The following is a 25,770-nucleotide window of genomic DNA, read 5'->3' on the forward strand; positions in this document are numbered from 1 at the left end:
ACTGAGTTCTTAACAGGACAGAGAGTAGGAGCAAGGAATTCTTGAAAGAGCAGATACAAATAATGAATGAACATCTATTTAATTAGTAATGAAATAAATGCAAATTAATGTAACAAAGAAATAACAGATTTTACTTACAGTTGAAACAAAATGAAAACCTCGCTGATGAAGGTGAAATGAGATGGATCTCAGGATCTGCTGGTGGGTAGAGCAAATTAATACAACATTATTGGGGGAAACTGGCAAAAAAGTATCAACTGCTTTAAAATATTGATGGTCTTGGGCCCAATAATTCCAGTTTTTGTAAAATATTTAGTGGAAATGACTAGCAGTTTAGACATAGTCTTATATGCAGAAATGTTTATTAAGGAGTTAGGTTTAATAGCAAAAAAAGAAAAGGATGGAAACCGTTCCAATTCCCCAAATTATAAAGACATAGATAAATCATGATATATTTATATGTTGGTATATTATGTGATTACCTTCAGCAGTGATTATACAGATTTCTTAATGACACAAAGTATTTCTGATATATAAGCATGGTTATTTAAGCCTAAAGTACAAACTTACAAGTATCATAGAATCTTAATTTTATCAAAATGCAGGGATAAAAGACCAGAAGACTATGTGGGAAGTTTTAACACTGGTTAACTTGGGGGCTTTACAAGTAACTTATTTTCCGTTTACTTTTCTCTGTTTTCCAAAGATGAAATATAGAACATATTTTATGTTTTAATTTAAACAAATACATTAAGGGGCACCTGGGGGGCTCAGGCAGTTAAGCATCTGCTTTTGGCTCTAGTCATGATCCCAGAGTCCTGCGATTGAATCTCATGTTGGGCTTCCGGCTGAGCGGAAAGCCTGCTTCTCCCTCTCCCCCTGCTTATGCTCTCTCTTTCTCAAGTAAATAAATAAAATCTTTTTAAAAATAAACAAACAAATACATTAAATAAGTCTAATATGATGTGTAGTTTGCATTAGCTCTCTGAAAATTTAGTTTGGAAGCACCACTTTTTCACTTTGCCAATCATTAAAATAAGGACAATCAGTCTGTATCCATTTTGGACATTTCCAAAATGAGGCCACTGACTGTTCTTGCAGAGAATAATGACAGTAGTCAGACATGAGGGGGAAGCTACTGAGTCTCCTTTCAAAAAACACAGTTCATAATTAGCACCTTTGTTGTCTCCCCTCTGATTTTTATCTCATGCATACCATTCTTTGAGCTATAATTGGATCCTACCAGATTTTTCTAATTTTCACAATATCTAATAGCATAAAGTGGAAATGAGAGCAACAGAAGACTCTCCACCCCAGTACCTCAGTAAGAGAATGGAAATGTTCTCTTTTGTTTAGGGATCACCTGACTTCACACAAAGTCTGGGACCAAATATGTTCTTGAATTCCATTCAGGATCAATTATCTTATGATTTGTACTATAGAATACTGCTCAAAAATAATTTGAGTATATTGTGATTTCTGCATGACTATTATTTTTCTGTTTGTCATAATAGCACAGGTCTCTAACTTTACCATGCATTAGCATCAGCTTGGTAGAAGGCTTGTCAAATTACAGTGCTGGCCTGCCACCCCTATAGGTCCTGATTCAGTAGGTGAGGGTTCCAGCCATGACTTTATATTTTTACCAAGTTCCCAGATGATCCCAATACTACTGCTTTGAAGACCACATTTGATAGCCACTGTTCTACATGGATCATTTTGATCTCCTCTTGTAAGCTTACTTAAAGCAGTCAATGCTCTGTTTTCACTAGCAATATTTACTCTAGTTATTTACTTTGCCATGCAAGAGGATGGGAGTCTTTCTCATTCCTTCCAGTAGACATTTCTGATATGGATAGCACAAGCATGCATCCAAACAGAAAGAGGGCCATAGGTCAAGTACATGAAATACAGCATTACTGCCTCTCATTCCCGTTACCATGGTTGCAATATGTGCAGAGAATAGCGGTACATGTCACAGGAGCTTTGAGATTATGTGCTCCTTCCTCAACAACACATATTAATGAACAAACATGGAGTTTTGAAATGAATCTCTTAGAGCACAATATCGGAGGATTATCTGTAAAGTGTGTGAAATTTACCATCAAAGAAAAGATTATACTGAGTATTATAATCTGACAACTTTCTGCCACATTTCAGGCCTTTCTAGCATGGTCAGAGTTCTTTACTCTCAGCCTGGTTTTAAGATGAATTTCTTAAAATAGCACAAGGTCTTGACCGATGAGCCGTCAGGATTAGAGATGAACACATAATTTTGGATTAAGCCTCTAACAATTAATTAATCTATGTTAACTTTTATTTAATTTACACAGATACGAATTTCACTGCACTTGGTTAGTATTGAATATTTAACTCCCACCATATCCATTTAAATCAAGTTAGGTAATACATGCGAAGGATCGCAGAGAAAGATTTCAATAGAAATGTAAATGTGTGCTGGCCCTTATGATCTTTTCCACTATGTGAAAGAGAAAACTGAAAAGAGAGAGTTTAACACTATATTTTCTCAGTGGTGGAGTGCCTGAGTAGATCAGTCAGTTAAGCTTTTCCACTCAGGTGATGATCTCAGGGTCCTGGGATCAAGTTTGTATCAACCTCTGTGCTCAGCATGGAGTCTGCTTGGATTATGAATATACATGCACACACACAGCTTTCTATCTCTCTCTCTCATGTTTAAACAGAAGCACACATAAAACAAGGTTTTATATTGATTGGTTGATAAAAAAAAAAAACATGACCAAATGCACACAGGAACATAACCCTGTTTTTTCCCAAGGAGCAATGATTTAGGATTAGCTAATTTGATATTTGCAGTGACTTTACGGAACATAACTACTGCGAATAATGAGAATTGGCTGTATTTTGAAGATAGTGACAGGATAGGCCAATGCTTTGAAAATGGATTATGAGAGAAAAGGGAGGCTCTAAGATATTTGACCCAGACAACTGACAGAAGAGAGTTGCCATTTGCTTATGAGGGAAGACCCTGGGAGGATCAGGTTTTGAGGGTGAGGGAAAATCGACTTTGATATTAGACATTAAGTTTGAAATGTCTACTAGACACTTTAGTAGAGTTATTGAGTAATCAGTAAGACAAATAGGTTTCCATTGCAGGTACAGATGCCACATTTCAGCTATGTCAGCTACTTCAACTGTGTGATCTTTTCTCACTAATCTCAGTTCTCCCCAGGAGGAATCAAAGCAATAGCCACTAACAGAGAAAAGTGGGCTGGGGGAAAAAAATCAACCATATCCTTTGCTCTGGCAGATTTTGGAGTTGTAATCATTACATTGGATTTGTTTCTTAAAACTTGTACGTGACTTTCTATTATTCATAACAGACAGAAAAGCTTTGGGATCTACCTGAATCTTCATCTTAGGGGTATGAAAGAGTGGGCCCATACAGTAAGTCCCACAGGCATGGGAAAAGTTACACATCCTAGTAAGTTCAACTATGATGTGACTTCCATTACCTTCCATCTACTGACAGATTACAGATTTATATCTCCAGACAAGATCTTTTTTTCTGATCTCTAGACTATTGAACCCCCTATTTGATATTTCTGTTGGGTGTCTCAAAAGTTCCTTGAATTCAACATATTCAATATTCAACTCATAGTCCTCTCAACACTCCTGATAGAGATTTTCTCCTTGATTAATCTCTAGCTAGGCTTCTCTGAACCTTATTCTCCAGTGGGCTTAACCTTGGTCTATAAAGAAGCAAACAAAACACTAAGACGGTTTCTAACAGTTCAAGGCCTTATCCCTAGAATGACCCTGTCCCTTCTTAAAGTGTCTTCCAGAGAAAAGTCAAGGCTATGGAAAGAATTTACTGTTTGTTCCAGCCAATACCTGGAGATAGGTTCCTTTTTCTAGACTCTGTGGGAAGGTAAGGGCCTAACTTTGATTAGTGCCAGCTAACAAACCCAGATGGGTTTCACATGGACCAATTCCTGTTTTATGGAAAAGCCCACCAAGTGCCAGAAGAATAAAGACCCACACCAAGGCAGCTTTGGGTACACAGGACAATTTTTACCTTCTAAGTTCATCCCAAGCATAAAACCTGGAAACTATTTCCCATGCTCCCTTACCTCAGGATTTCTGTTAATTTTACCAATGAGAAGCACTCACAAGAGCTTTGGAAGGCAGAAGAGAAGGAAAAGCTATTATTCATGGACACCAGCTGTGGACAGGCAACTGGATGTTGGCAGATGTGGAGTTTCTCCCACAATTTGGGATTCCTCTTGAGAACTACCCACTTTGGTGTTACAAGAAGCTGAGATCAATAGCTGCTGCCCCCTTGTGAGACATGCACGTCCTCGTCTTCACTCCCTAATTGTGCAAAGTTATAACTCACTGTATTAAGCCTATTCCTACTTGTGTCTAGAAAACATAGAATATTTTATTCTAACTCCTGAAGGAAACTGTAGTACATTATCATAGCATTTCTAAACAGCAAGGATAAAGAAAAATCCTAAAAGCTTGTAGGGCTGGAATGAGAGAACAGCATTCCAAACATTAGTATCAGAATAGCCTCAGATGCACAACCTTGGATATTAGAAGTAGATAGAATAATGCCTTCAAAATACTCAGGCAAAATCATCTACAACCTTAGAATGTATAATTCTTAGATGATATTCTTAGATAAAATGATTTATAACCTAGAGATACAAATCAAATACGAACACAAAACAAAGATAACGAAAAGTGAATGGTGCCAAAAACTTCCTGTTGAAGACACAACTGGAGGTCTTGTTTCACCAAGATTATGAAGACACCAAGAGGGAGAAAGACTAGGAACTAGGGATTAAGTTAAGGAGAGATGTGTACCTGATGTGTTTAATAATATTGAAAGGAGTGTTGTCATTCTACAAGGGAGTTTAGGAAAGAAATAATGGTACCGTGATAGATGGCATTATTTACTCAACAATATTTGCTGCTTTTCCCTGACAGTTTTCTCTATGAGAGGAGTTTATTCCCCACATTACTGATGTCAGGGATGGCCATGTGACCTGCGCTGGCCAATGAAATGAGAGCAAAAGTAGCATGGCCACTTCCATGTGGAAGTTTTAAGAGCCATCATGTGGTTCTTCTGTTCCCTTTTCTATCTCCTTGCAGATTCTAGATAAGGACTTCTTCTTCATCCCAGCACCTAGAAAAAGGGAACCTGGAAAGGACTAATAGCCCTCTGAAGTTGAAAAGAATAGTGTAAGAAATAAACTTTAGTTGTCCTAAGCAGCTAGGATTTGGGGGTGATTTTTTTACCTCAGCATAATTTAACATAACTTGATTAAGTGGTTTCTATGCAGAAACCAAACAATCCAGGAAACAAAAACAGCATTAATGCCATGGCAGACAAACAGTCGTATAAGAAATGAAGTGAACAGAGGCACCTGGATGGCTCAGTTGGTTAAGCGTCTGCCTTTGGCTCAGGTCATGATCCCAGGGTCCTAGGATTGAGCCCCACCTCAGGATCCTTGCTTGGCAAGGAGCTTTTTTCTCCTTCTCCCTCTGCCTGCCTGCTGCTCCCCCTGCTAATGCGCGCGCTCTCTCTCCCTCTCTCTCTCTCATTATCCCTCTCTCCTCATCAAGTAAATAAATAAATAATTTTTAAAAATGAAATGAACAGTAGTATATTAGATGGCTCAAATATGAACAATTCATTCTTTCACTCAGCAAACCTGTCATTAGAATCTATTATGCACCAGGCATTGTTTAAGGCCCTGGAAATAGAACAGTGGATGAAATAGACAATATTGTTGTCTTTAAAGAGATTACAACCATGTGTACATACAGACAATGAACAAAGATCAAGTAAGTATATCAGCTGTGAAAAATTAAGTAAGGAAGAGGAGCACCATGGGGCGTATTTTTCACAGGACATAACATTTGCACTGAGACTAGAAGGTACTGAGGGATTGAGCCATGTGGTATCTGAAGTAAGAGTCTTCCAGGAAAGGGAGAAGTATAAGGACTCAAGGCAGAGTACATTTGGCATTTTTGAGAAATGGCATGCAGGCCAGTGAGGTTAGAAGAGAATGGGGAGAATGGCAGAAAATGACGAGATTAGAGAGGTGGGTGGGGCCAGTTCTTTACCTGAGATCTGAAAGATCATTTCAAGGGCTTTGGAATTTACTGTAAATGGATGGAAAGCCATTGGGTGTTGAGCAGAGGACTGCCAGGATCTGATTTAAGAGTTTTCAAGCTCACTTTGACAGCTCTGTTGAAAACTTGTCTGTAGGGGGACAAGGGCAGAAGCAGGGAGAGTATTTATTAGGCTATTTTAATAATGTAGCAAGAGATGAGGGTATAGCCATGTAAATGATGACAAGCAGATAGACTTTTGAATGTATATGGGATGGACAGTGTTATTGTTATTATAGAAAAATATAATTCATAAAATAATGTGAAATTTATTTGTAAAATAATGTTGAATTAAACCAAAATAGCACATAAGTATAGTGAAGTGATGAGAAGAAAGAGCATATGTGCATACATGTGTGTGTGCAAGTGTTGTGTTTAAGTGTGTGTTGGAAGTGAGCATAAAAGAACTGGCACAACAGACATATGAAAAATGGAGCAGAATAGAGAGCCCAGAAATGGGCCCACAACTATATGGTCAACGGATCTTTGACAAAACAGGGAAGAATAGACAATGGAAAAAAAAAAGTCTCTTCAACAAATGGTGTTAGGAAAACTGGACAACAACATTCAAAAGAATGAAAGTGGACCACTTTCTTATACCATACACAAAACTGAGTTCAAAATGGATGAAAGAACTAAATGTGTAAACAGGAAACCATCAAAATCTTAAAGAACACCTCTGACATCAGCCATATGTCTATGGCTAGAGGTTAGATATGTCTCCTAAGGCAAGGGAAACAGAAGCAAAAATGAACTACTGTGACTTTATCAAGATAAAAAGCTGCCCAGTGAAGGAAACAATCAATAAAACTATATGGTAACCTTTAGAATGGGAGATGCCATTTGCAAATGACATCTGATAAAGGATTAGTATCCAAAATCTATAAAGAACTTAGCAAACTCAACATCCAAAAAAACAAACAATCCAGTTAAGCAATGGGGAGGAGAGATAAATAGACATTTTTTCCAAAAAAGACATATAAATAACTAATAGACACAAGAAAAGATACTCAACATCACTCATCATTAGGGAAATATAAATCAAAACCCCAATTAAGTACCACCTCACATATGTCAGAATGGCTAATATTAACAACACAGGAAACAACAGATACTGGCAAGGATGCAGAGAAAGGGGAACCCTCTTACACACTCGTTTTCCTTGGTGGGAATGCAAACTGGCGCAGCCACTCTAGAAAACAGTATGGAGGCTCCTTTAAAAGTAGAAAATAGAAAATAGAACTAACCTACAATCTAGCAATTGCACTCCTAGTATTTATCCAATGGATACAAAAATTCTGATTCAAAGGGATACATGCACCATGATGTTTACAGCAGCATTATCAACGATAGCCAAATTATGGAAAGACCCCAAATGTCCATCAACTAATGAATGGATAAAGATGTGGTGCTTATTTATATACAATAGAATATTGCCCAGCTATCAAAAAGAATGAAATCTTGTCATTTATAACAACATGGATGGAACTACAGTATATTAAGCTAAGTGAAATAAATCAGTTGGAAAAAGACAAATATCATATGATATCATTCATGTGGAATATAAGAACAAAACAGATTAACATGGTAGGGGAGAGAGGCAAACCATAAAATGGACTCTTAACTATAGAGAGCAAACTGAGAGATGCTAGAGGAGAGGTGGGCAGAGGATGAATTCAATCAGTGATGGGCATTCAGGAGGGCACTTATGATGAGCCCTGGGTGTCATATGTAAGTGATGAATTACTAAATTCTACCCCTGAAACTAAAATCACACTGTATGTTAACCAACTGGAATTTAAAGAAAAACTTGAAATTACAAAAATTTAAACAAAATTAATTAAAAGAAAGAACTAAATCCTATCTTTCAAAACTACAAGTCAGTAAATACTATCAAAAACTGGAAAATCTAAAAACAAAGTATAAATACACTATTTAGAAACATGGAGATAAAGTCCAGAGAAAATTGAAAAGTTTTGAAGGATTTGCCTTTGGGAAATGGGAACAGGTAAGTGAGAAGATGGAGACAGAAACAGCTGTTTTCATGATGAGCCTTACAGTATTATTTGATAGTAAATCTATGTATGTGTATGACTTTGGCAAAAATGGAAATGGACATTTTTAAAATGTGCTCAAATATTTTAAGAAAATACTTAACACCTACAATGTAAAGAGCAGTATACGAGAACAGAGATGGAAAGGAGAGTTAGACAAAATGGAGGCTTTGTTTTCCAGATATTTACACTCTTTATTATTTAGAATCTGGCTTAGCCACTATTACAGAGACCCCAAAATAAGGTAGAAGTTTACTTTTCCCCATGTAACACTCTTGAAACAAAATGTTAAAGGCTGATATGGGAGATCAAAGGTTCAGGAACCAGGAATCCTTCCAACCTGTGCCATGAATACTCAGATCAATACCCAAATCATCCCTGACTTATTTTAAATGCGTCTTTAAATTTAGTTATTTGGTCTTTTTAAGGTTCCTTAAGAAACAGGAAAAGCAGCAACAGGGTGGGATGAATGTGGACTTTAGAACCAGACAGCTCTGGGCTTGGATCCCAAGCAGAGACAACTCATTAATTAGACCTTTAACACTTCCATTTCCCCATCTACAAGATGGATAAAATACTATTTGTTTTCTGTGTTAGGATTAAATGAAATATTATGTAAGCTTAAACAATGGATCCCATGACATAATTTTTCAATAAATTATGGCTATAATATTAGCTAAAGTGAAGATCTTAAGAGAAATAGGTAAAATATAAATCAGATCTTGTTACACATTCCCTTTCACATTTAGAATCAAGCTCAAATTCCTTACCACACCCTACAAGACCCCACATGATCTGATTCTTGGCCTCTTCTCTTTACTCCATCCAAGCAAACACCTAGTCCCTCTGCCTTGAATTCTCTTTCCCTAACTATACACACGACTTGCTCCCTCATGTTATTCAAGATTATGTTAAAATATCACTTCCTCAGAAAGGCACTTCCTAGCCACCCAGCTAAAATAATAACCACCATTCTGTTGTCTCCTAACTCTAGTTTCTTTTTTTTTCCATCTCCAAAAAAGTTTATTAGCATAATTAAAAACATTTTTTGAATAATAACAGAAATAATTTCTAAACATGAAAGAATATCAGTGGCTATGCCTTTTATAACCAAATATTTGCAACTGAACAGACAGCTTTATTGCCAGTTTTCACATTATTAAAAACAATTCATATTTATTGGTTCCATGTGACGTCATGACTATTGCTTTGACTGGGAATGAGTCCCTACTGTAATTAAGTATAAAAACTATCTTCCATTTTTAATTTCTTGAGGAATCTCCACACTGTTCTCCAGAGGCTGCACCAACTTGCATTCTCACCAACAGTGTAAGAGGGTTCCCCTTTCTCCACATCCTCCACAACATATGTTGTTTCCTGTCTTGCTAATTTTGGCCATTCTAACTGGTGTAAGGAGATATCTCAATGTAGAACCAACCTTGCAGCCCTGGAATAAATCCCACTTGGTCGTGGTGAATAATCTTTTTAATGTACTGTTGAATCCTATTGGCTAGTATTTTGTTGAGTATTTTTGCATCTGTGTTCATCAAGGATATCGGTCTATAGCTCTCTTTTTTGGTGGGATCCTTGTCTGGTTTTGGGATCAAGGTGATGCTGGCCTCATAAAATGAGTTTGGAAGTTTTCCTTCCATTTCTATTTTTTGGAACAGTTTTAGGAGAATAGGAATTAGTTCTTCTTTAAATGTTTGGTAGAATTCCCCCGGGAAGCCGTCTGGCCCTGGGCTTTTGTTTGTTTGGAGATTTTTAATGACTGTTTCAATCTCCTTACTGGTTATGGGTCTGTTCAGGCTTTCTATTTCTTCCTGGTTCAGTTGTGGTAGTTTATATGTTTCTAGGAATGCATCCATTTCTTCCAGATTGTCAAATTTATTGCCGTAGAGTTGCTCATAGTATGTTCTTATAATAGTTTGTATTTATTTGGTGTTAGTTGTGATCTCTCCTCTTTCATTCATGATTTTATTTATTTGGGCCCTTTCTCTTTTCTTTTTGATAAGTCGGGCCAGGGGTTTATCAATTTTATTAATTCTTTCAAAGAACCAGCTCCTACTTTCGTTGATTTGTTCGATTGTTTTTTTGGTTTCTATTTCATTGATTTCTGCTCTGATCTTTATGATTTCTCTTCTCCTGCTAGGCTTAGGGTTTCTTTCTTGTTCTTTCTCCAGCTCCTTTAGGTGTAGGGTTAGATTGTGTACCTGAGACCTTTCTTGTTTCTTGAGAAAGGCTTGTACCGCTATATATTTTCCTCTCAGGACTGCCTTTGTTGTGTCCCACAGATTTTGAACTGTTGTATTTTCATTATCATTTGTTTCCATGATTTTTTTCAATTCTTCTTTAATTTCCCGGTTGACCCATTCATTCTTTAGAAGGATGCTGTTTAGTCTCCATGTATTTTGGTTCTTTTCAAACTTCTTTTTGTGGTTGAGTTCTAGCTTTAGAGCATTGTGGTCTGAAATTATGCAGGGAATGATCCCAATCTTTTGATACCGGTTGAGTCCTGATTTAGGACCGAGGATGTGATCTATTCTGGAGAATGTTCCATGTGCACTAGAGAAGAATGTGTATTCTGTTGCTTTGGGATGAAATGTTCTGAATATATCTGTGATGTCCATCTGGTCCAGTGTGTCATTTAAGGCCTTTATTTCCTTGCTGATCTTTTGCTTGGATGATCTGTCCATTTCAGTGAGGGGAGTGTTAAAGTCCCCTACTATTATTGTATGATTGTTGATGTGTTTCTTTGATTAATGTAGTTTTAATTTGAATCTCCCTGATGGCTAGTGATGATGAACATTTTTTCATGTGTCTGATAGCCATTTGTATGTCTTTATTGGAGAAGTGTCTGTCCATATCTTCTGCCCATTTTTTGATATGATTGTCTGTTTTGTGTGTGTTGAGTTTGAGGAGTTCATTATAGATCCTGGATATCAACTTTTTGTCTGTACTGTCATTTGCAAATATCTTCTCCCATTCCTTGGATTGCCTATTTGTTTTCTTGACTGTTTCCTTTGCTTTGCAGAAGCTTTTGATTCTGATGAAGTCCCAAAAGTTCATCTTCGCTTTTGTTTCCTTTGCCTTTGGAGACATATCTTGAAAGAAGTTGCTGTGGCTGATATCGAAGAGATTACTGCCTATGTTCTCCTCTAGGATTCTGATGGATTCCTGTCTCACATTGAGGTCTTTTATCCATTTCGAGTTTATCTTTGTGTACAGTGTAAGAGAATGGTCGAGTTTCATTCTTCTACATATAGCTGCCCAGTTTTCCCAGCACCACTTATTGAAGAGACTGTCTTTTTTCCACTGTATATTTTTTCCTGTTTTGTCGAAGATTATTTGACCATAGAGTTGAGGGTCCATATCTGGGCTCTCTACTCTGTTCCACTGGTCTGTGTGTCTGTTTTTATGCCAATACCATGCTGTCTTGGTGATCACAGCTTTGTAGTAAAGCTTGAAATCAGGTAATGTGATGCCCCCAGTTTTATTTTTGTTTTTCAACATTTTCTTAGCAATTCAAGGTCTCTTCTGATTCCATACAAATTTTTGGATTATTTGCTCCAGCTCTTTGAAGAATACCGGTGGAATTTTGATCGGAATGGCATTAAAAGTATAGATTGCTCTGGGCAGTATAGACATTTTAACAATGTTTATTCTTCCGATCCAAGAGCATGGAATGGTCTTCCATCTTTTTGTGTCTTCTTTAATTTCTTTCATGAGTGTTCTGTAGTTCCTTGAGTACAGGTCCTTTACCTCTTTGGTTAAGTTTATTCCCAGGTATCTTATGGTTCTTGTTGCTATAGTAAATGGAATCGATTCTCTAATTTCCATTTCTGTATTTTCATTGTTAGTGTATAAGAAAGCCACTGATTTCTGTACATTGACTTTGTATCCTGCCACGTTGCTGAATTGCTGTATGAGTTCTAGTAGTTTGGGGGTGGAGTCTTTTGGGTTTTCCATATAAAGAATCATGTCATCTGCAAAGAGAGTTTGACTTCTTCATTACCAATTTGGATACCTTTTATTTCCCTTTGTTGTCTGGTTGCTGTTGCTAGGACTTCTAATACTATGTTGAACAAGAGTGGTGAGAGTGGGCATCCTTGTCGTGTTTCTGATCTCAATGGGAAGGACGTAAGCTTTTTCCCATTGAGGATGATATTTGCTGTGGGTCTTTCATAGATAGATTGGAGAACAGTGTGGAGATTCCTCAAGAAATTAAAAATAGAACTTCCCTAGGACCCTGCCATTGCACTCCTGGGTATTTACCCCAAAGATACAGACGTAGTGAAAAGAAGGGCCATCTGTACCCCAATGTTTATAGCAGCAATGGCCACAGTCGCCAAACTGTGGAAAGAACCAAGATGCCCTTCAATGGATGAATGGATAAGGAAGATGTGGTCCATATACACTATGGAGTATTATGCTTCCATCAGAAAGGACGAATACCCAACTTTTGTAGCAACATGGATGGGACTGGAAGAGATTATGCTGAGTGAAATAAGTCAAGCAGAGAGAGTCAATTATCATATGGTTTCACTTATTTGTGGAGCGTAACAAAAAGCATGGAGGACATGGGGAGTTAGAGAGGAGAAGGGAGTTGGGGGAAATTGGAAGGGGAGGTGAATCATGAGAGACTATGGACTCTGAAAAACAATCTGAGGGGTTTGAAGTATTTGGGGGGGTGGGAGGTCGGGGTAGCAGGTGGTGGGTATTATGGAGGGCACGGATTGCATGGAGCACTGGGTGTGGTGAAAAAATAATGAATACTATTATGCTGAAAATAAATAAATGAAAAAAAAAAAAACAGACACTATCTTCCATACTTGGGAGTGTGACCTGTATATTGAGTAAAGAGTTGATAAAAATCCTCAAAGAGTTGGGTTTTGTTTTTTTAAAAACATTCCTTTTACACACTACAAAGGAATAATTAGTGTTTTGGCTTTTTAAATTCCTACATGATATTTAGAATGGCAGTCCCCAAAGGTCCTCCCTTCACGTAATCGCAAACACAGACCCTCTTCTGGAGTGTATGTTCTTGGGGTGGGCTCTGAAGACTCTGGCCTCCACGTGTCTATACTGGTTTGAGAACAAAGACAGCGTCGTCCAGAACGTAGTAGTCATTATACATGTCGCCTTCACACAGGTATGGTAAACTGGTGAAAGCTTCAATAACAAAACCAGCTTTTCTGAAAGCTTCCAGCAGACTCTTCACTTGTTCTTCCCAGTTCTGTCCCTTGATTTCTAAAATTTCTGATGGTTTCTCTCACTTGCCACCTACCTTTTTCACATAGGGATGAAAGGGTAAAACCAGGGAGAGGATGACCCTAACTCTAGTTTCTATTTTATGTAAAGCATTCACCAGTTTATCATATTCTACATTATCCATCTCTCCCAAGAGAATGTTAGTCGCTTGAGGGCAAAGACTTCATAATGCTTCACAGCTGTATCCCCAGCATCTGAAAATACGCCTGGCCCTCTGTCAGTGTATGTTGCAGACACAGTGCTGAGCAACATTAGAATACACGTGCCTTGTGCCCATTCATAATGTGAGTGATCATGGACGAACTGATTTCAGTGGCAAAGAGGAGGAGCTAAGGCAGAGATTGGAGGATGAAGGGAGACAGAATCCCCCAAGGGAATGTGGCAGAGGGTTATATCTGAGTATGCTAAAAGGGGAGCTGTCTGAGAAAGCCCTTGACTGAGGCCCATCAGCTGAGACAATAACCCCTTCATCTTGTGTTTGTTTTGTGTGCCCTGTTTCTTGACTTTGAGATGACCTCTATAGTACCACACTGAGCTTTGAGTCCATGCTCCCATCACTTAAAAGGGAAGAAATAGTCCTTCTCTGAACCAAGATGTTCTGGTCCAGCTGTCTGTGCAGATCAAAAAAATTAGGTATTGACTAAGAAGTTTTTCATTTTATACAAAATACTTTGAACCTAATAGAAACTGGCAAAATGGAAGGGAGATGTGGAAAGTTAAAAAAAATATAGCTTTTTACAATAGATACACTTGCAATGTTTAGATACCTGATTAAATACATGTGTTTGATGGAAACAAATTAAAGAGCTTTCTTTCTCTTAACAAATATTGTTAACTTTGGACCATAAATAGAGATTTACAAACTGTGACTCCGCACTTCAAATGAGCCAAAAGAGCAAAAAGGTAAAATGCAAAGTAGAAAATTCAGAGCCAAAATTAAATGAATCATTCCCACCAATTTCTAACGTATTCTCTTTCCCTGTTAGAAATAATGTAAAAAGCAAGAATTGAGATGATTTACCTTTGGGTAACCAAACTGTCAGCTTTTTACTATATTGTAAATTTGAATATCATATTCAACATCATCAGTGCTTTACATATAGAGGTACTTATGACATAAGTATCAGTTTATTAAATGGAGGTTCAAATTTACATTAACCAGTTTCTAGATGAAATCAACACATGTGGAAGAAAACTCCAGTGCTTTCTTACACTGGTTAATATGACTTAAATTTCCCTTATGTTACTCCATAATCCATTTATCACTTGATTTTGTTTGGTAGAATTTTCATTTTAAAAATCTTAAGATGTTTATAACTGACTAACATAAAGCCTTTATTTCCCTGACTCCTACAAATATACTATCAGCTCAAACATCCTTACAAGCTTCTGTCACATGATTCTCATTTCCTCTTACCATTTCTCTACCCAGGTATCCACCTTGGCCAGCTGTACCCATAGAATGCTATAAACTACTTCTTTGGCCTTTGGTGTTTGATCTTGTCTGACCCAGGTATAGGAGCCTCATTACCCTATTGCAGGCTCCATGCAAACCTAAGAGCTGATGTTAAGGAGAATCTGAAGTAGGGATGACTTACCTTTTACTTCTTTAATCCATAAACAAACTCCGATGTGGAAGACTTTCCTGATCTATGTCATAGTCACATTTTTTTTCTCATCTCCATATTTTGTCTATTTGAAACAGAGGCTGCTAGGAGTGTAATATTCATATAATAGTTCTCAGTTGTTTTTAGAAAACATTTGTTTTTAAAGTACTATTAGCCATTGCTTACTAATAATTGGTTAAATATTGTTAATGGTTTACATAAAAATGAATCCTTGTTTGGGGACCCTGGGTAGCTCAGTCAGTTAAGCATCTGCCTTTGGCTCAGGTCATGACCTCACGGTCCTGGGATCGAGCCGCACATGCAGCTCCCTGCTCAGCTGGGTGTCTGCTTCACCCTCTCTCTCTGACCTTCCCACACACACCATCTACCACCCCACCCACGCTGGTGCACTTACACATGCCTGTGCACTCTCTCTCTCTTTCAAATAAATAAAATCTTTAAAAAAAAAATAAGATGACAGATTCCTGAACCCATTTAATCACCACCAAATTCATTGCCTGAAGGGGAACCTATGAAAATGCATTTTCATAAGAACTTCTGGTGAGTCTTCCTTGAGAACCATGGCTATACATGAGATCACTATACCAGTGATCTCAAAATGGAATACACATGACAGTTTAGTGGCATACGGAAAGAAAAGAGAGGAAATTTGATTTCTATTCATTTATTTCATCCTTTTATAATTCCTGTTTTTGTGGGTGCTACACTACATATTAACAGAGTAGTACATGCATTTTATTAAATAAATAAGCATAATTATTTTTAGCATATTCACAGGAAATCAGGTAAGATTTCCTGAAGGGGGTGGCAACTGAGATTGACCTTAGACGATGGTTAGAATCTACCTATTCCAAAGGAGAGAAGAGAAGAGAAGGCGGGTTGTCAGGCCTATGAAGATATTCCAAGTGGGGAATACAGTGTGAACAAAAGCTTAGAGGAGAGGAAAAATGACGATTGTGCTTTGAATTAGTGTGGTGCTCTTGTAGAACAAAGAGGCAGAAAGAATACATCAAGAAAGGACAATGGAAATGTGCATGTAGTGAGACTCTGAAGCATAGACAGAGAATGAGCAATTACTACATGAGTGGAGAAGTGAGAGGAGGTATGAGAGAGACCACGACAATCTGGCCTCTACTTCACAAGATACCATGAGGAGAGCTCTATCTTTCTTGTCAGATGACTTGAGCACCTTATGTCTCTGAGCCTTACTTTTCTCATTTTGAAAAATAGATTTAATATCAATGCCTGCATGCTCTTTCTCACAAATCTTATAAATATTGCCCAACATGGTTCTTAAGTTAGCATCAGTTAGTTACTGATATCAATTCCTAAAAGTGTATCTATATTTAATAAAAGTCCACAAATGTACATCTTGTAAACCATAATGCTAAGCTGGGAAACTTAGATTTTTTAAGTACTATTTGTTTAAATACACAATTATAAAAATTGCCTCTCTGCCCAAAACAGAGTTTAAGTACTGGTTTGATTAAGCTCCTCCCTGATTGCGCTATGATTCAGTTTCCTATAAACTGATGTGGACTGAGAGGTCAGGGATAACTCCTATGTCTCACCACGGCCTCCTAATATGAGCTTACAGTGTTAATTCTCACAGAAAAGAGCTAACTTTAAAACTTACGATCTCAATGAGAAAAGCCAAACTCATCTCATCAGTTGGTCAAATGAGAACTACTCAAAATAATGTTTAAAGACCATTATAATTCATGGTCCAGAGGTTATCTAATTATCCAGGAATAACCTTATAGTCTGGATAACTTAATAGCAGGATAAAACTCTGGAGTGTGATTTTAACTGTTAGGAAATCATTTCCTCCCTCACCCCTACCCAAACCTTCCTCCCAACCCTAACCTCCATACTTCCCGAAAGTCATTTCTTTAACACAGTGTGTAGGATTAAAGCCTCATTGGTGCTAATGAGCTCATATTTCAAAATGTCAGTTCTTTGGGAGTCTATCAGCTAATCTACCTTAGTGGCTTAACTAGTCAACTAGCTATCTTTCACTCCAGTATATGGTTGATATGTATGTCACCAAGGAATTAAGAGTGTTGATGATGAACAGAGATTAGAAGTAATTAAGGGGCAAGAGGCAGTTGAGCAGCACAGCCATCACTGGCATTTGGAACAATCAAAGGCAGTTCTGAAGGTTCTAGGACATTTTTTCAGAGATTTCACTTATTTATTTGAGAAAGAGTATGTGTGTGAGCAGGGGGAGGGGCATAGGTAAAGGGAGAGAGAATCTCAAGCAGACTCTGCACTCAGCTCAGGACTCAATCTCATAATCCTGGGATCATGACCTGAGCCAAAATCAAAAGTTGCACACTTAACTGACTGAGCCACACAGGAGCCCCTCTAGGATATTTTAAAAGCAGAATGAAAGCAGAGGAAAGTTCAACCTATACTCACATTAAATATCCTTACAGATACACTAATATAACGAGATGCCCTTTTCTGGATATATCAAACTTAGTTGCCCTTGGTTTGCCTCTTTCTCAAATTAACTAACTATGCTTTAGTGTGTGAGTGCATGTTACTTTGTGCTCTGATTTTCAGGCAATAGAAGCAACAAGAACAAGAAAAATACTGACAGTAATAGCTAATATTCACTGAGAAGGTTGCCTGGCATCATGTTAAGATCACAGATGTTGGTCAGTCTGCCTGCATTCAAATCCTTCGTCACTGCCAACCAGGTTATCCTGAACCTCTCTATGCCTCAATTTCCTCATCTTAAAACAGGAATAGTAGTAGTACCTCCCTCCTAGGATTGTTGTGAGGATTAGATGACTACTACGTAAGGTTCACAGAATGGTGTCTGGCCTATCGGAAGTACTCAGTAAATGTTAGTCTTTTCAGTTGAGTGTTAATCCAATCCAATCCAAGATCCCTATAATAAGTCTTTTATCAACATTAATATAATCCACAGTGTAAGCCTTTTACATTTTATAGATGAGAAGATTGAGGTTCAAAGAGTCCAAGTTATTGGCCAGCATGGGACTAGCCACCGAGTGATTAAGTGTTGATGATGAACAGAAAGACATAGAAACAGGACTCCAGCTCAGGTCTATGTGATGCCAAGTCCAAGCTCTGAGCACCTGTGCTTTCCTGCAACATGTGTGGGATGCTGGTAATGGTACAAAGAGAAATTTCTACGTTCTTCATATATTAAGTAAGAATTTAAGTTATTCTGCTATGGGGCCTACTATATTTTCTTTAAGGTGAGATTCCCAAGCTAACTCCAGGTACCTTCAGTCAATTTATTCTGGAAAAAAAAAAAATGACCACTAGCTCTGTGCTTACTGACCCACTCCAAAATTCTCTGAAAAATCAAATATTCCTTCTCTGTATCTAAAAATTTTATGACATGATCACTACATTTATTTGGCCTTACTCTAGATAAAGATACGGATTAGTGCAACCAACTTTAAAAACAGAAGGTTTTCCTCCTGATATTTAAAAATATCAAAAGATGGGATCCAGCCAGGTACAATCCAGTCCATTTCTTTTCTGCAGTTTTTAAGTTTTAAGACAAACACTTGTCCTAGGAACAATCTAAGAAATTACAGTCAATGCAACATTATTGATCCTACAGGGACTGGTTTTGGAAAGAGATGGCCAATAGTCAGATGATTCACCACTTAATTAGTACTTTGTACATCAGAAAAATAGGCTGCTTTCTCTCAACACAAACCAGCTCTGGAACAAAATATTTGATGTTTATAATAATATCTAAATAAAATATCTGCTTTAGAGCTACTGCCTTCTTCTTCACCTGGAAGTAAATGCTATAGGCAGAATACTGGGAAATGAGAAATGGATATTTTATTATGGACAACTTTAGGTTGTGAATTTAATTTGTTTTGCACTTCTATCTCTGGGAGCGTCCCCCCACCCAGACCTTAGGATATGACCCAGCATCAAGTTGACACCCTATGCCACTAACTCCTTAGAAATGGTCGTTTGGCCCACAGGTAGACACCTAAATAAAACTGGGTCAGCGTCATACTTGTAGAAACTGGTCTATATGTGTGATGGAACTTTTGACATACAATCACAGAAACTGTGGATGTGAAGCAAAGAAGGCTAGCCCTCTCAGACCCACGAGATGGAAACAGTGACTGAGAGTCAGAAGATAAGAGCAAGCTACTTCTCCAGGATCTTGTCACAGCCTGCATCTCCACCCATGGGCCCAAAGGGAGAAACACAAGACACTATCCTTTGGATGGACCTGGAAGATTCAAAGAAAGTAAAAAAAGCCAGTCATAAAATCTGTCGGCTAATAAGTGGTCTTTTCGGTTCTTGCTAACATGACCCACTACTTAAAACAAGATTCTTGAGGTATGAGCTATGCAGTAGATATGGGTTTGGGAAACTGATTCTTATTTTATATGCACAGGAAATATTTTATTAAATGAATCCAGGCATGTAAAATTTAGTCCAATTAGCACCATTCAGTATTGTTAAGCCATTTAAGTAATTTTCATTAGTATCTTTTTATGCATATTCAAGAATATACAATGAGAGTAGGAAATAGCCATTTCTATAGTACACTAATTAGAGAGAAAAATTCAGTTTGAATTCACCAACTGGAATCTTTTTTTTTTTTTTTGGATTAATTATTGATGAATGGCCCATCAGGTGCTCATAGACTACAGTGACAAGATTTGTCTTGAATAAATTCAAAAGTGCTTTATTTATGGTAACTCTAAATTATTGATTGTATTACAAAGATTTTAGAGTAGTGTTATTTTTTTTCCTCTGAGGGTTAGTTATTTTAACTGTACCGTGAAATTTTGGTCAGTAGTAAGTTTAGTGACACCATTTGTCTCGCATTAACTTGTTTTAAAAATTATATACCAGTTGCTATATATATAAATGAAGGAAAATGGAGAATAGAACCAAATCTCTTGGGGAGAAAATTAAGGGGAGAGGACATAGAATGAGATAAATAAGTCAAAGAATGTATTTGAATTCTTAATTTTATTTCAAGTATGTGTGTAGATACTGCTCAAGACCAACAAAGTGCCATTTTTATGTAATCAGAATTATATAACCAGGGGACACTATTTCTCACTATTAAAAATATACTGCAACAAACAGGAATTCCTTCTTCCTATTTCTTGCCTCCCTTTTTTCTTCTTTTTGTTTTTCCCAACATTACCTCATTCTTGAGTTTAGAGAACAGCTAGTGTATATGACATATTTACGGAAAAATTGTGCCCAATCCTACTTCAGATTATAATAACACTAGAGAAAATGATCGGGTCCTTGAAATGCTACACAAACACCAGGGATGAAATGAACTCTCCAGCTATCTGAAATGAGTTACAAGATATAGCCACAGGCTCCTGAGCTGGGAACCCAGGTGAGTTCAAAGTAACCAAAGCTAATCATCTCATCTCTACAATTTAATGAAGGTTTAGATTTTTCTACCTCGGAGTAGTTTTTCAAAAGAATAGTTGGTAGTGAATAAGTTTAGGGACCTTAAATAATGTCAACAGAATGAATCTTCAAATGCTAGAAATGATGAAATAAAAACAAACCTTTTGAAAAATGTCCAGCAAATCCAATGTAATCTCTAATAGTCTGCTCCAGCACAAACTATGTTTACATAAAATTGTTCCAGATATTTACCTGGAAACTTCTGAGGATCTGTTAAGATATGGCAAATTTCCTTGCTATTGCATCATTTCCTTTTTCTTCCCTTTCTCAATACTTATTGGGGTGACTGATAAGAAGTATAATCTTTGAGAAAACTTGAAACATATATGACCAATTGTTTTAACCATATTACCTTGGATGAAGTATGGTGAGGCCAGATGCAGCTCAGAGAGAGAAACCAGAAAATGTCTTAGAGTTTTGTTATACTCACAGTTCCCTGAGGAGAGCACAACACACCATGCAAGACCACTGGGGTTTAGTCAAGAGGTAGAGGAAGAGAGGGGAACTATATGCAAGCACTTTTATAGTGGTTTCTATGGGAAGAAACAAGTGAGGCAGAATAATCAGGCTTTGGGTTGGCTGGTTCGGGTAATTTTAGCAGGCTCTGGGTAATTTTAGCAGGCTTTCCCTGGTAGTCTGGTACTTACTCCTCAGGCAGTTAGATTTATAGCTATAGGTATAAGTTGGCAGATATATAATGACCCAGAGTGTAAGAGACCAGGATGGGAGCTCTCGGGGGATGTGGACTTAATCTCTGCCCAAGCAGTAGACATGACCAGCATTTATGGAAACTAAATTACACCTATACAACAGCAGATATAACATGAAAGTAAATTTAAAAAGCCTCAGGCCACTACAATCCGGGAAGGATATCTCCTAGGGATGACCATGAGATCATTACTCTACCAATGAAGGAGTACTTTCAGATAGGTCTCCATCTCTTAAGTTCTCTTGCAACCAAATAGATGGTGTGATGGTATGCTCCCCAAATCCTACTATAAGTTGATACATGAGGCAACTTATAGTAGGAAACATCATGAAAACATCAGCAAAATTCTCAGAAATACAAAATCTTTTACAGAATATAGGCAAAAGCAAACATCTTTAGTGAGTCATTTGGTATGAAATTTCTTATTAAAATCTAACCACTGGGACGCCTGGGTGGCTCAGTTGGTTGAGCAGCTGCCTTCGGCTCAGGTCATGATCCCAGTGTCCTGGGATCGAGTCCCACATCGGGCTCCTTGCTCAGCAGGGAGCCTGCTTCTCCCTCTGCCTCTGCCTGCCATTCTGTCTGCCTGTGCTCGCTCTCTCCCCCTCTCTCTCTGATAAATAAATAAAATCTTTAAAAAAAAAAAAATCTAACCACTGAGCAATTGCTAACAGAAAAACCAAGAACTTCTCTACAAGTGATATTTAGAAATTTAGCACAATGGGAAGAAGCACTGCAACATGGACTGGCATGGGAAAGGGTAGTGTGGCAGACGGAGGAAAATACAGCTCCATACTCAATAGCAAACACACTTCCTTAGAGAGGTCAAGAATTTTATGACAGAATCTCATTAAATGTACTTGTAACCACTTGCTTCAATATGAAGTATTTTGTTCCTTGTATAGCAAATGCATATAACTCTCATTTCAGAGTGTGGTTTGATTATTGTCAATTTCTTATCTTGCCATTCTAAAAATTATGTGACTTATGTACAATGGAATATGATGCAGCCACAAGAAAGATGAGATCACGACATTTGTGAAAACATGGATGGACCTAGAGGGTATTACACTAAATGAAATAAGTCACACTGAGAGAGACGAATACTATATGATTTCACTCATAAGTGGAATCTTGAAAAAATAACAAAAAGCAGAATCAGACCTATAAATAAATAAACTCTTAGTTTATTCTATTGGTTGCCCAGAGTAGAGGGATGGGGGGGGGGGTTGGGCAAAATGGGTGAAGGGACAAGGGAGACACAGGCTTCCAGTTATAGAATGAGTAAGTCATGGGAATAAAAGATACAGCATAAGGAACATAGTCAATGATATTGTAGTAGCATTGCATGGGGACTGATGGTAGTTTCACTTGTGGTGAGCAGAGCATAAGTAGAAGTTTGTTCAATCAGTATGTTGTATACCTGAAACTAATCTAACAGTGTGTGTCAACTATATTCAAATAAAACAATAAAGGGGTGCCTGGGTGGCTAACTCAGGCATCTGACTCTTGATTTTGGCCCAGGTCATATTCTCAGGGTCGTGAGATGGAGCCCCATGTTGGGTACCTCACTGGACATGGAGCTTGCCTGAGATTCTCTCTCTCCTCTTTCTCTCTCTCTCTCTCTCTCTCTCTATATATATATATATATATATATATAGATAGATAGATATAAATAGAATGAGAGAACTAAGTGATAGGGAAAATTAATAGTAAATACTAATAGAACAATTTAAAAATAATATGCGTTAGAAAAAATATGGAAATGTTTATATGGGTGAAGGGCAATAGAGGCTTCCAGTTATAGAATGTATAAGTTATGGAACAAAAGTCACAGCATGGGGAATACAGTCAATGATACTGTAATAGCATTACATGGTGACAGAAGGTAGCTACACTTGTGGTCAGCATCCTATAACATATGTTGTACGCCTGAAACTAATGAACATTGCATTGATTATACTTAAATTTTAAAAAATTGTTTAAATATGATGCCCAGACGAGGCAGACCAAATGATGTATAACCCTTTAAATAAAGGAAACTATCAGTCAGGGCAGTCTACCTATTCGGCATGGATCATTTATAGACCCGATACTCAGTTGTTAGGCATGTAGATGGCACCAGTAACTGTGAGAAATGTTTTCATGAAAGTTTGCAAATGAGAAAACTGAAGTCCAGCTGGATTAATTAAATTGCCTAAGGTCACACAGAGCTACATTTCACAACAGCTGACTTGTGGTCCACTATTTCTTCAACTAATCCACAACTCTCTGAATCCCTAAGGGCCCAACAAAAGAGGGAATTGGAGGCCTGGAGAGTATCAGAGATTTCTCCAGCTATATGACTAATTGGTGGCAAAGAAAAGATGAGAACCCAGCTTTTTTGCTTTCAAGTCCACAGACATTGCTGCTAATGAACAGAGGCCAGCATTGACTGGAGTGGAAAAAATTAATAAATGAGATAGATGTGGTAGCACCACAGATAGAAGAATGATCAATAGAGGAGTTAGAAAAACAGCAGTAAAGATTTCACCATAATTGGCTAGTGGGTTGTTTAAGAAGTAAATATAGGAGATGGATTAAGTAAAATCGATCTCATTAAACCCTACAGATACTGAACGGAAATAACTTTTAATGTATTATAAATTCACTTTCATCCAATTTCCTGTCATCACCATGTTTACAACTTATTTGGCGGGCAGAAATACTAATGCTAGAGATAAAACTAAAATTAGTATAATTTTTAAGTTGTGTTTTAATGTCTGACAAAATCTTTAGATATATGGTATGTTAGTGTATGGCATTATATTTGTGGCATGAGTAGTCTCTAAAATAATTTATTCACAGCTTCTTCCTTTTACCTACAGGGCAGTCAAATATTGAAATGTGTAACTTCTACCTCCACTACTATTTTTCTTCCAATTTTCATTGTTTTCCAAAAAGAATTATTGTGAGTTTGAAAAAGTTAATTCTAGTAGTTCTAGACATAGCTTCAAACCTCCTCAAGCATTCTTTTTCTGTCTCTAAATAAGCCATTTTCTAGTATTTTTGGATGGCTGGAGGAAAGGGCAGTTACGCTTCAGAATGTGTCACAGAAATGTAAAGAAAGAGAAGCACTAATGATCACATACCTAACTGTGCATCGGACAGTGTTCGTGACTTACCACACATTTTCTTACTTCCCCCTCAGAAAATCCATGCAAGATCAGCGCTTGTGATCCCTACTTCACAGATGAAGGAAGAGGAGCTAAGAAGTTAAGTCACATGGTCACAAGGTCACAAACTTGGTAAGTGATGTGGGATTTGGGAATTAAAATTTCTCTTTCTTTAGTTCTCATCACATCAGATTTTTATATTTGGGAGATCCGAAAATACTCTTAAATAAAAGGCATATCTAAGACTGATCACCAATAAATAAATGTCTCAAATTAAGATCGAGATCAATAAGCACACAAATGGTTGAAATTTATTTCAAGCTGTGGTCTGATTCAAGCAGTATATGGACTTCCATTCAGAGCAAGCTGACTTTGCAGGTGTTTAATAATCAGACAGTAGTGCAGATGTTGTCTTAGAAATGATTATTTACTTACTTATAAATAACACTGTAATTTGCATAAATACAGACGGAATAGGCAACTAAAAATCATTCCCATATAAAAAGTTTGGTACATAAACTAAGGAACTTCCAGCTGTGCCCACTCAAAACTAACAGATGTGGTTCACTTTTTGTATTTTTCAAATAATCATGACAGCATCTTATAAATAAAAGAACATGAACAAACAGCGAGTCAAAATTCACTCTTACTCTCTTTTCAGGCTAAGTAACATCAATAATCTGGACAATTACTAGTTGTCCTTGTAAAGATAATACATGCTTTAATTCAGAGATAGAAGGCATCAGTAGATACTATAGAAACCCATTAAAATCAGAATGTGCAGGAAAACTATTTTGGAAGAGTAACAGAATAAGTTGTAGCGGTTTCTTTCTTTCTTTCTTTTTTTAATTCAGTATTCTTCTTCCTTCCTTGTTTATCCACAGTTACCATATTTTTAAAAAGGATGTCCTGAAAATATTTAAAGGGGATATAAGAGACTCACCATTATTTGAAAATTTTTTCCATCCTCCAACTACCCAACATATACTAACATTTTTCTTTAATATGTAAATACACATTTTCCATCAAGATTTCCAGGGGGACACCCCAGTGGCTCTGTCAGTTAAGCGCCCACTCTTGGTTTCAGCTCAGGTCACCATCTCAGGGTGATGAGAATGAGCCGCCCTTGGGGCTCCAGGCTTAGCACAGTCGGCTTGAGATTATTTTCTCCTCCGACTCCCTGTCCCTCTCTACCCCCCCCAATCCTGCATTCTCTCTCTCTTTAATAAACAAACAAATGAACAAAAAAACATTTCCAGAGTGGAAATAAAAGACCTGACACTTTCTGGCCTGCTGAAGGAATAAATAAACAACATGACAAAAGTCCCCCTCAT

Source organism: Mustela nigripes, chromosome 3 (genome assembly GCF_022355385.1).
Source record: "Mustela nigripes isolate SB6536 chromosome 3, MUSNIG.SB6536, whole genome shotgun sequence".
NCBI lineage: Eukaryota > Metazoa > Chordata > Mammalia > Carnivora > Mustelidae > Mustela > Mustela nigripes.